The sequence below is a fragment of the Triticum aestivum genome, chromosome 2D (assembly GCF_018294505.1).
Source record: "Triticum aestivum cultivar Chinese Spring chromosome 2D, IWGSC CS RefSeq v2.1, whole genome shotgun sequence".
NCBI classification, from domain to species: domain Eukaryota; kingdom Viridiplantae; phylum Streptophyta; class Magnoliopsida; order Poales; family Poaceae; genus Triticum; species Triticum aestivum.
The window spans coordinates 104,090,176-104,096,892 of NC_057799.1; the positions used below are offsets into that span (position 1 = coordinate 104,090,176).

The window sequence follows — 6,717 nt, forward strand, 5'->3', positions numbered from 1 at the left end:
GACAATCTCCGTGCCATCGACAGACTGAGACTGAGTCTTTGACAGCTGTGGGGTGGAGTCCATCTCATCGAACTCTACATAAGAGGTCATGAGACGTCATCGTTACCAGGTCAGCTATGTAAGACAGTTGTTAGCAGTGCATGTGAGACCATCATCAACAGGTTGGTTAGCTAAGACGGGTTCTAACTCTGAGTTAGTAACTGCTTTGCAAAAACGGACGTAAATCCTTTGGATCTCTGCTATAGATTGCGGATCTATACAAATAATTTGACCTGTCTCTAGTTGGTTAGCTAAGACGAGTGCTTAAGTTTTGCATGGCTGGAGATATAACTCAAGTTAGCAAAACCACGGCGCAAGCATGCAGTTGGCATGGTTAAAGTGAGGTTAGCTAAGTCCTAATTTTAAATCCATAACCCCTCTGCTGTTAAGACATCGCAACAGTTTGAGCACGGACCAGCTGAAGATAACTGGATCCGGAACCAATATTCAAATCGTGCCCCACCTGCTGTGTTGCGCACGTGTGGTGTGTACGCAGCCCGCGGAATTGCTAGCACCGGTAATTTTTTTTGTTCAAACGTTGAATCGGTGGCATAATCATGGTGAGGATGCAATGGATTACCTGAACAGGAGATCCACGGCGAGTGAGATGAAGGAGACCGATAATTTTTCAGTGACGAGCGAACTCTGCGGTGGGATCAGGATTGGCTTTCCTTTGGAGAGCTCGCCTGTAGCCACGGATGCTAGATGGAGAGAGATCTGGAACTCATCTGCGGACGACCCCACAAGTTAGTCAAATACTTGGAGGAACTATTTGAGAGCCCATATGTCAGTATGAGTTTGAAGTCCACCTACCACATTTTCTCACCTCAGATGGAGGTACTCCTCGTAGGACTCATAAAAGGCCGACCCCACAAGTTAGTGAGAGACTTACAGGAATTAGTAACTGAGAGCCCACTTGTCAGTGTCATCGACGGTCAAGTGAAGTCGACCTACCACATCTCGTCACGCCCAAGAAACATGCCCATCTCTCATGCGTCGCAAAACTCACCCCACCTATCAGGTTATTCTTCTCCTGCACGCAAAAAAACGAAGTAGCCTCTCTCTTTCTTTCTCTCTCTCTCCCTCTCTCGTTCTCTTTTCTCTCTCTCCGAGATTCAAAATCATTGAAGGGGATCGCTGACAAACTGCAGGGAAGTAGATCCCCCCACAATTTAGAAAGGTGTGACTTCCAAACAATCAGCGCATAAGATTCGGCAATCAAAGGTTACTAAAAATTTTATCAACGCACCTTTTGCGTGGCAATTCCTGATACACGAGATTCAATTCGTTGATGAATTTGTTGTGGTCGGGATTCATAGAATAAAACTGTTTACTTTTACACTGTAGCTTTGATTTGAGTTTGTTTTTTGTGTTGTATCCTCTCGTCCTTGTAATACGAGGTTGTTACTTTTGTTAGGTTTCATGGTTATCTTTTTGTTAAGTGTTGCACAAGCAAATTAGCATCAGAGGATCTCACTTTGGCTGAGGTTGTAGTTTAATTAAGAATTAATATATGTATGTATTTATATATGTTAATTATATAGAACTAAACATATATCTCTGTTGATATCGACTTCGAAAAGTTTCAACACTGATACTGCAGGTTCATAACCTTTATATTTATTACGTCTCTTTTTCGGGGCAGATGTTCAGGAGTGCGTCATTTGGTCAGGACAACAGGGACGGTCGGTCTTTGAATGACATCGGCAAGGATTATGGGAGGCAGGTAATAGCAAGGCAGTTGAACATTAGTGTTTGGTCTTTTATTTCTGGGACGTTTGCTGTCAAGGTGTCACCACTGAGAACACCAAATAGTAGATCATTAAAAACAACAAAAATGATTTATATATCCTGGATGAATGCTGCAATATTTGTTTATCCTGTGCATCTACTCTGCAATTGAGTATCGAGAGGTGGAACAAAAAAATTACTACAAAACGAGAAGAAGATCAAGGATGTAGATGCTGTCAAACACGCACATGCCATGCGGGCTGGAATAATTGGAGTCAAGAGTGAGATACAAGTTCTTGGCAAACGCCCCAACCAGGAGCATGGTGTGCAACAGACACCTGCCAAGAGGAGCATTCTAAGCAGCAGAGACTCCACTAAGCAGATTGTGCAGGTAACGACCAAAACTTGAAACGCTGGTTTTAACGTACGTGGAAGTTTTAGTCGCACGTGCCTCTAATTATTTTCTGGTTTGAAGACACAGATGCCCACAAAGGCGCAGAGCAGGCATTGTGACGGCCCAACGTTTGTAGGCGGTCATAATGAAGAGGTGCAGGGTAACAGAATTTCCTTTGATGCAAGCAGAAGGATCATTGGCAACAAAAGCATTCGTGTTCAAGGATTCGGTACGGTTTGCACAAGCAAGAAGAGCCCAACGACAAAATCAAACATAGGAGCAATAAGCTCTACCATACAGCAGCATCAGAAAGCAATACAAGTGACAGCATATACGAACGTGCAACAACACATAAAGCAAATGTATATTTTTTTGTGAGCAGTTTTTTCTTTGTTTTCGTCTGGTATATTTAAATTGCAGTATCTTCCACACGCAGGTGTACGAGGAAGGAAGCAAGTATCGCGGTAGTCCACGAATCGATGAAAACATAAGGCAAGGTCCTTTGAAAGGATCACCTGTGGCGTTCAACATGAGGGGTCCTTCCAAAGGATCTCCGATGGCATTCAAAATCGTCAGCGAAATCACCAATGCACGGAGGTTGTCGCCAAGATTTGCTGGACAAGAGAGGCATGGGAAAACAAAGGTGACGTCGGAACTATGCTTTTTTCAATTCAACACACAAACAGTTTTATGGGAGAATAGGGTAAAGTCGAAAACAGGAGGACGGCTGTCCGTCTTGTACGGCTGTATGTGCAGTTGTTCTTTTATATAGGATGTTGTTGTGCCTCTCCGGTTGTATGGTGTAAATAGAAGCACATATGTGCCTCTTTGTGCAGATGTGTGTGTAGCATGGTCACCTAATTCTGTTTCTTGCCATGTGTTCAGGATTTGGCGGAGGGGATAACAGATGAGGGAAAGAAATATCGTAGTTCTCCATCCATTTCGAAGGAAACGCAACGTTCACAGCAGCAAGTAGCGTACAGCGCCAGCACGGATTGCATGGTAGAAGCAGCATAGTCCCTTGGTTGCACGAGTGCCGGAGAAACAGGGGGCAGCATTGCACAATGCAACATTGGATAGGCAGACTCATTTATGGATTTGGCCGTGCCATGCAGAAACGACGCTGCTGCGTGTGACAAACAACAGAGCAGCAGCAGCTCCGCTGTAAGTGGACCTGTGGCTGGCGATGAGACTGATGTCGTCAGAAGTGAATGTGATCAGACGAACGAAGACACGGTAGACAGAATCATCATGGCGCCGCCGACCATTGTAGAGAAAGAAATGGACGACATGTTTAAAGAAGGCATATACCCAACGATTCGAGAGGTCACCGAAGCGCTCGAACCAGAGGGAGGTATGGTATTCGGATCATTGGATGAGTGCTTTTTGTTTTTCTGCAGATATGCTAGAAAGGTTGGCTTTGCTACCAAGCGATCAACGAGCAGAAGATCGACATATGATTAGCAGCTTGACAAGCAGGTGTTTCAGTGCACCAAGGAAGGGCAGAATAAAACAACTGAGAGACATGTTAAGGAGAGAAGGGGCAACTGCTTGATCCGGACAAGCTGCCCAGTCCAAATAAAAGCCAAGAGGGATACAGATAGGAGGAAATGGTACCTGAAGAACGATCGTCTAGAGCACAACCACCAGCTTCACCCATCTGATTGGATGCTGAAGTTCATGAGATGCTATAAGAAGATGACACCTCAGGAGAAATTCTTTATACAAGTGCTGCAGAAGGCGAGGTTAGAACCAAGGAAGGTTATGCAGATTTTTACTACCATGGGGAAACTGAGGCGAGAAATTATGTTCGACACGATTGACATAAGCAACATTGCATGCCGGGACAGGGCTGGAGAGCGCGGCACTGATATCGCAGACACCATGAAAATGTTTGCTGATATGCAGAGGCGGAGGCCGGGATTCCACCATGTGGAAGAGACAGAGAACAATGTAGTGCGCAGCCTGTTCTGGACAGATTCCTTGTGTAAGACGAATTATGATCTATATGGAGATTTCGTGTCTTTTGACACCACATTCTCTATGAATATATATGGCTTGCCATTTGCACCAATTATAGGTGTCGACAACCACGGGTCGACCGTCCTGTTTGGAGTAGGACTTTTGAAGGATGAGAAAATAGGGTCATTCAAGTGGCTCCCAAGCACGTTGGTCGAGGCAATGGGAGGTAAAGAGCCGAAATACATAATAACAGACCAGGACCAGGCGATGAAGACTGCAATAAAGGAAGCTCTTCCGAGGATGAGGCACAAGTTCTGCTGGTGGCATATTAGGAAGAACCTGAAGGAACATAATGCAGCAGTGTTTGCGCAGCACCTAGGGATGTCTGATGATATATTTCGAATCGTCAAAACTCACTAGATCAAGACGAGTTTGAGCGTGCCTGGAATGCAGCAATTTCTCTACACAAGGCGGAAGGCAACAAACACCTGAACACGCTATGGGAACTCCGAAATTTTTGGGTGCCAGACTACTTCAAGGACTGTTTCTATCCTTTCTCGTCAACAACCACTCGCAGTGAGAGCACGAATTCGATGTGGAAGAATTACGTCGACCAAAAGGACACTATAAAAAGGTTTGTTAATGCGTATCACACGATTCAGCAAAATTGCCTCACCACGCTTGACAAGAAAAGACACCGAACAGAAGAGAAGGCGCCATCACTAGAGACGGGTTTTCCGATTGAAAGACAAGCAAGTCAAGTATACACGAATGAAATTTTCAGGAAATTCTAGCTGGAGCTACGGAACCGGACTTACTTCAAGTGCTCTGACCTGGCAAAGGGGAGGCAGTATTTAAAAAAAAGATTATTGAGCCTGGAGAAAAAGTGTGGAAACCATATCCGGGCGAGGAATTTGACAGGTCTGAGTTCAGGGTAGATGTGGATGAGCAAAAAGAAATATACAGTTGCAGCTGCAAGAAAATGAGTAGGGATGGCATTCAGTGCTGCCATGTGGTTAAGGTGATGGACCAAACAGGCATGATCTATCAACTTCCAAAATCCTATGTCATCCCCAGATGGACCAGGAATCTATCAGAGAGTCTGAAAGTTCTGTCTACAAGTCAAGGTGATAGCATGACCATACAAGGCGATGAAACTATGAGATTCGGCCTCGCATACGCTGAGTTGTCGAATATCTGTTCAAATGCTTGCAGAAAAGAGAAGGCATACCATGGGCTGCATGAGTGTACGGTAGATATGAAAATAAAATTCATGGCGGCACTTGCTGAGGAACCAGACACAGGCATTCTTGCCGAAACTCTCAAGAACCCTCCCATGTGAGGCTCAAAGGGTACGAAAAAAGGAGATCGAATCAAAGCTGGTTCTGAGAAGAAAGGAAAAGGCAACAAAGCCGCATCCAAGTGCGGTCGTTGTGGAGTAAAGGGTCACAGGAAAACAAACTGCCCGGATAACACAGAAGTCCAGGAGAGGATGAGGATTGAAGAGGAAAAGAGGAAATCGCAGCAGGAGAAGAGGGCAAGGTCAATGAAATGGCCGACAACACCGACAACACCATCGGGGACATCAAACGGCTCAGGACAATGCACTCCAAGCCCAGGAGGAAGACGTCAGACGCCAGCAACTCCAACGACCCCACTGACAGCAGGGACCATTTACCAAAGTCTTGCATCTACGCCAGAATCAAACATCACACAAGCCAGGCACACAGAATGCGTACAGGGAAGCCCGGGACAAGGCACGGAATCTGCGCAGTCCATTTTCTGAAAGGAAAGCTCTGAGTGGAGACTTTTTGGTACCGGAGAACAGTACGAATAGAAAAATTAAAAGGTAATAATGCAGCTTAAACAGGACGTAAGCAAAAAACAGTGATGACCGCAATCTTTCGCTTTATTTTTATGTATGAATATTTATTTTACAGGTAAATAGGTTGAATAGCTACGCAGAAGGGTGGGGTTGCACAAGGGTCAAGAAGGAAGAATGGATCGCTAAACATTCAAAAACAAGGCCTCACGTGGAGCGATGAAATAGCAAGGAATTGGTGGGGAGGGCGGGCGGTTGTCAATTGTTTATTTTCTTTTGCTGTGGTTATAAGAACGGCTTGTAAGTTAATTTGCTGCAGTTATAGAAACAAAACAAATTTAAATAAGAGCGCCTTTTGCTTCTTTATGTATTTTTTACTCGGCGGACAAAAATATCAGAGGCACATGTTTCCTTGTTATTTTCCGCAGCCGCGTCGGTTTCTGAACGTGGATGTTGTAAGCATACAAGCATGCTTCTCTGCTGCGTGATAGAGAGATAAAAATAACCTAAGGGCACAGGCAGCCACGGTCATGCCACCGGTGAGTGTTCAACCGTGACTCTCACGGTTGCATGGTCACGCCCGCCGTTATGGAACGAAGACGTTTTTAAGCACAGAATCTGGGTCGTGCTTCTGGGGCTGCATAACCGTGGCTTTCGTGGTAACTGTGCCTCGCCTGTTCTAACACATGTTCTTCTATTATGAATGCATGACTGTAAGTAATTCAAATAACCGTGCTTGCGATGCGCGTCCAACCGTGCCTCATGTGCC

At 45.1% G+C, this 6,717-nt stretch overlaps 1 pseudogene; it reads left to right on the top strand.

Annotated features, from left to right (window-relative positions):
• The first annotated feature begins 1,684 nt into the window (after positions 1 to 1,684).
• Positions 1,685 to 5,912, top strand: LOC123055696 (uncharacterized; annotated as a pseudogene).
• Positions 5,913 to 6,717: the final 805 nt, after the last annotated feature.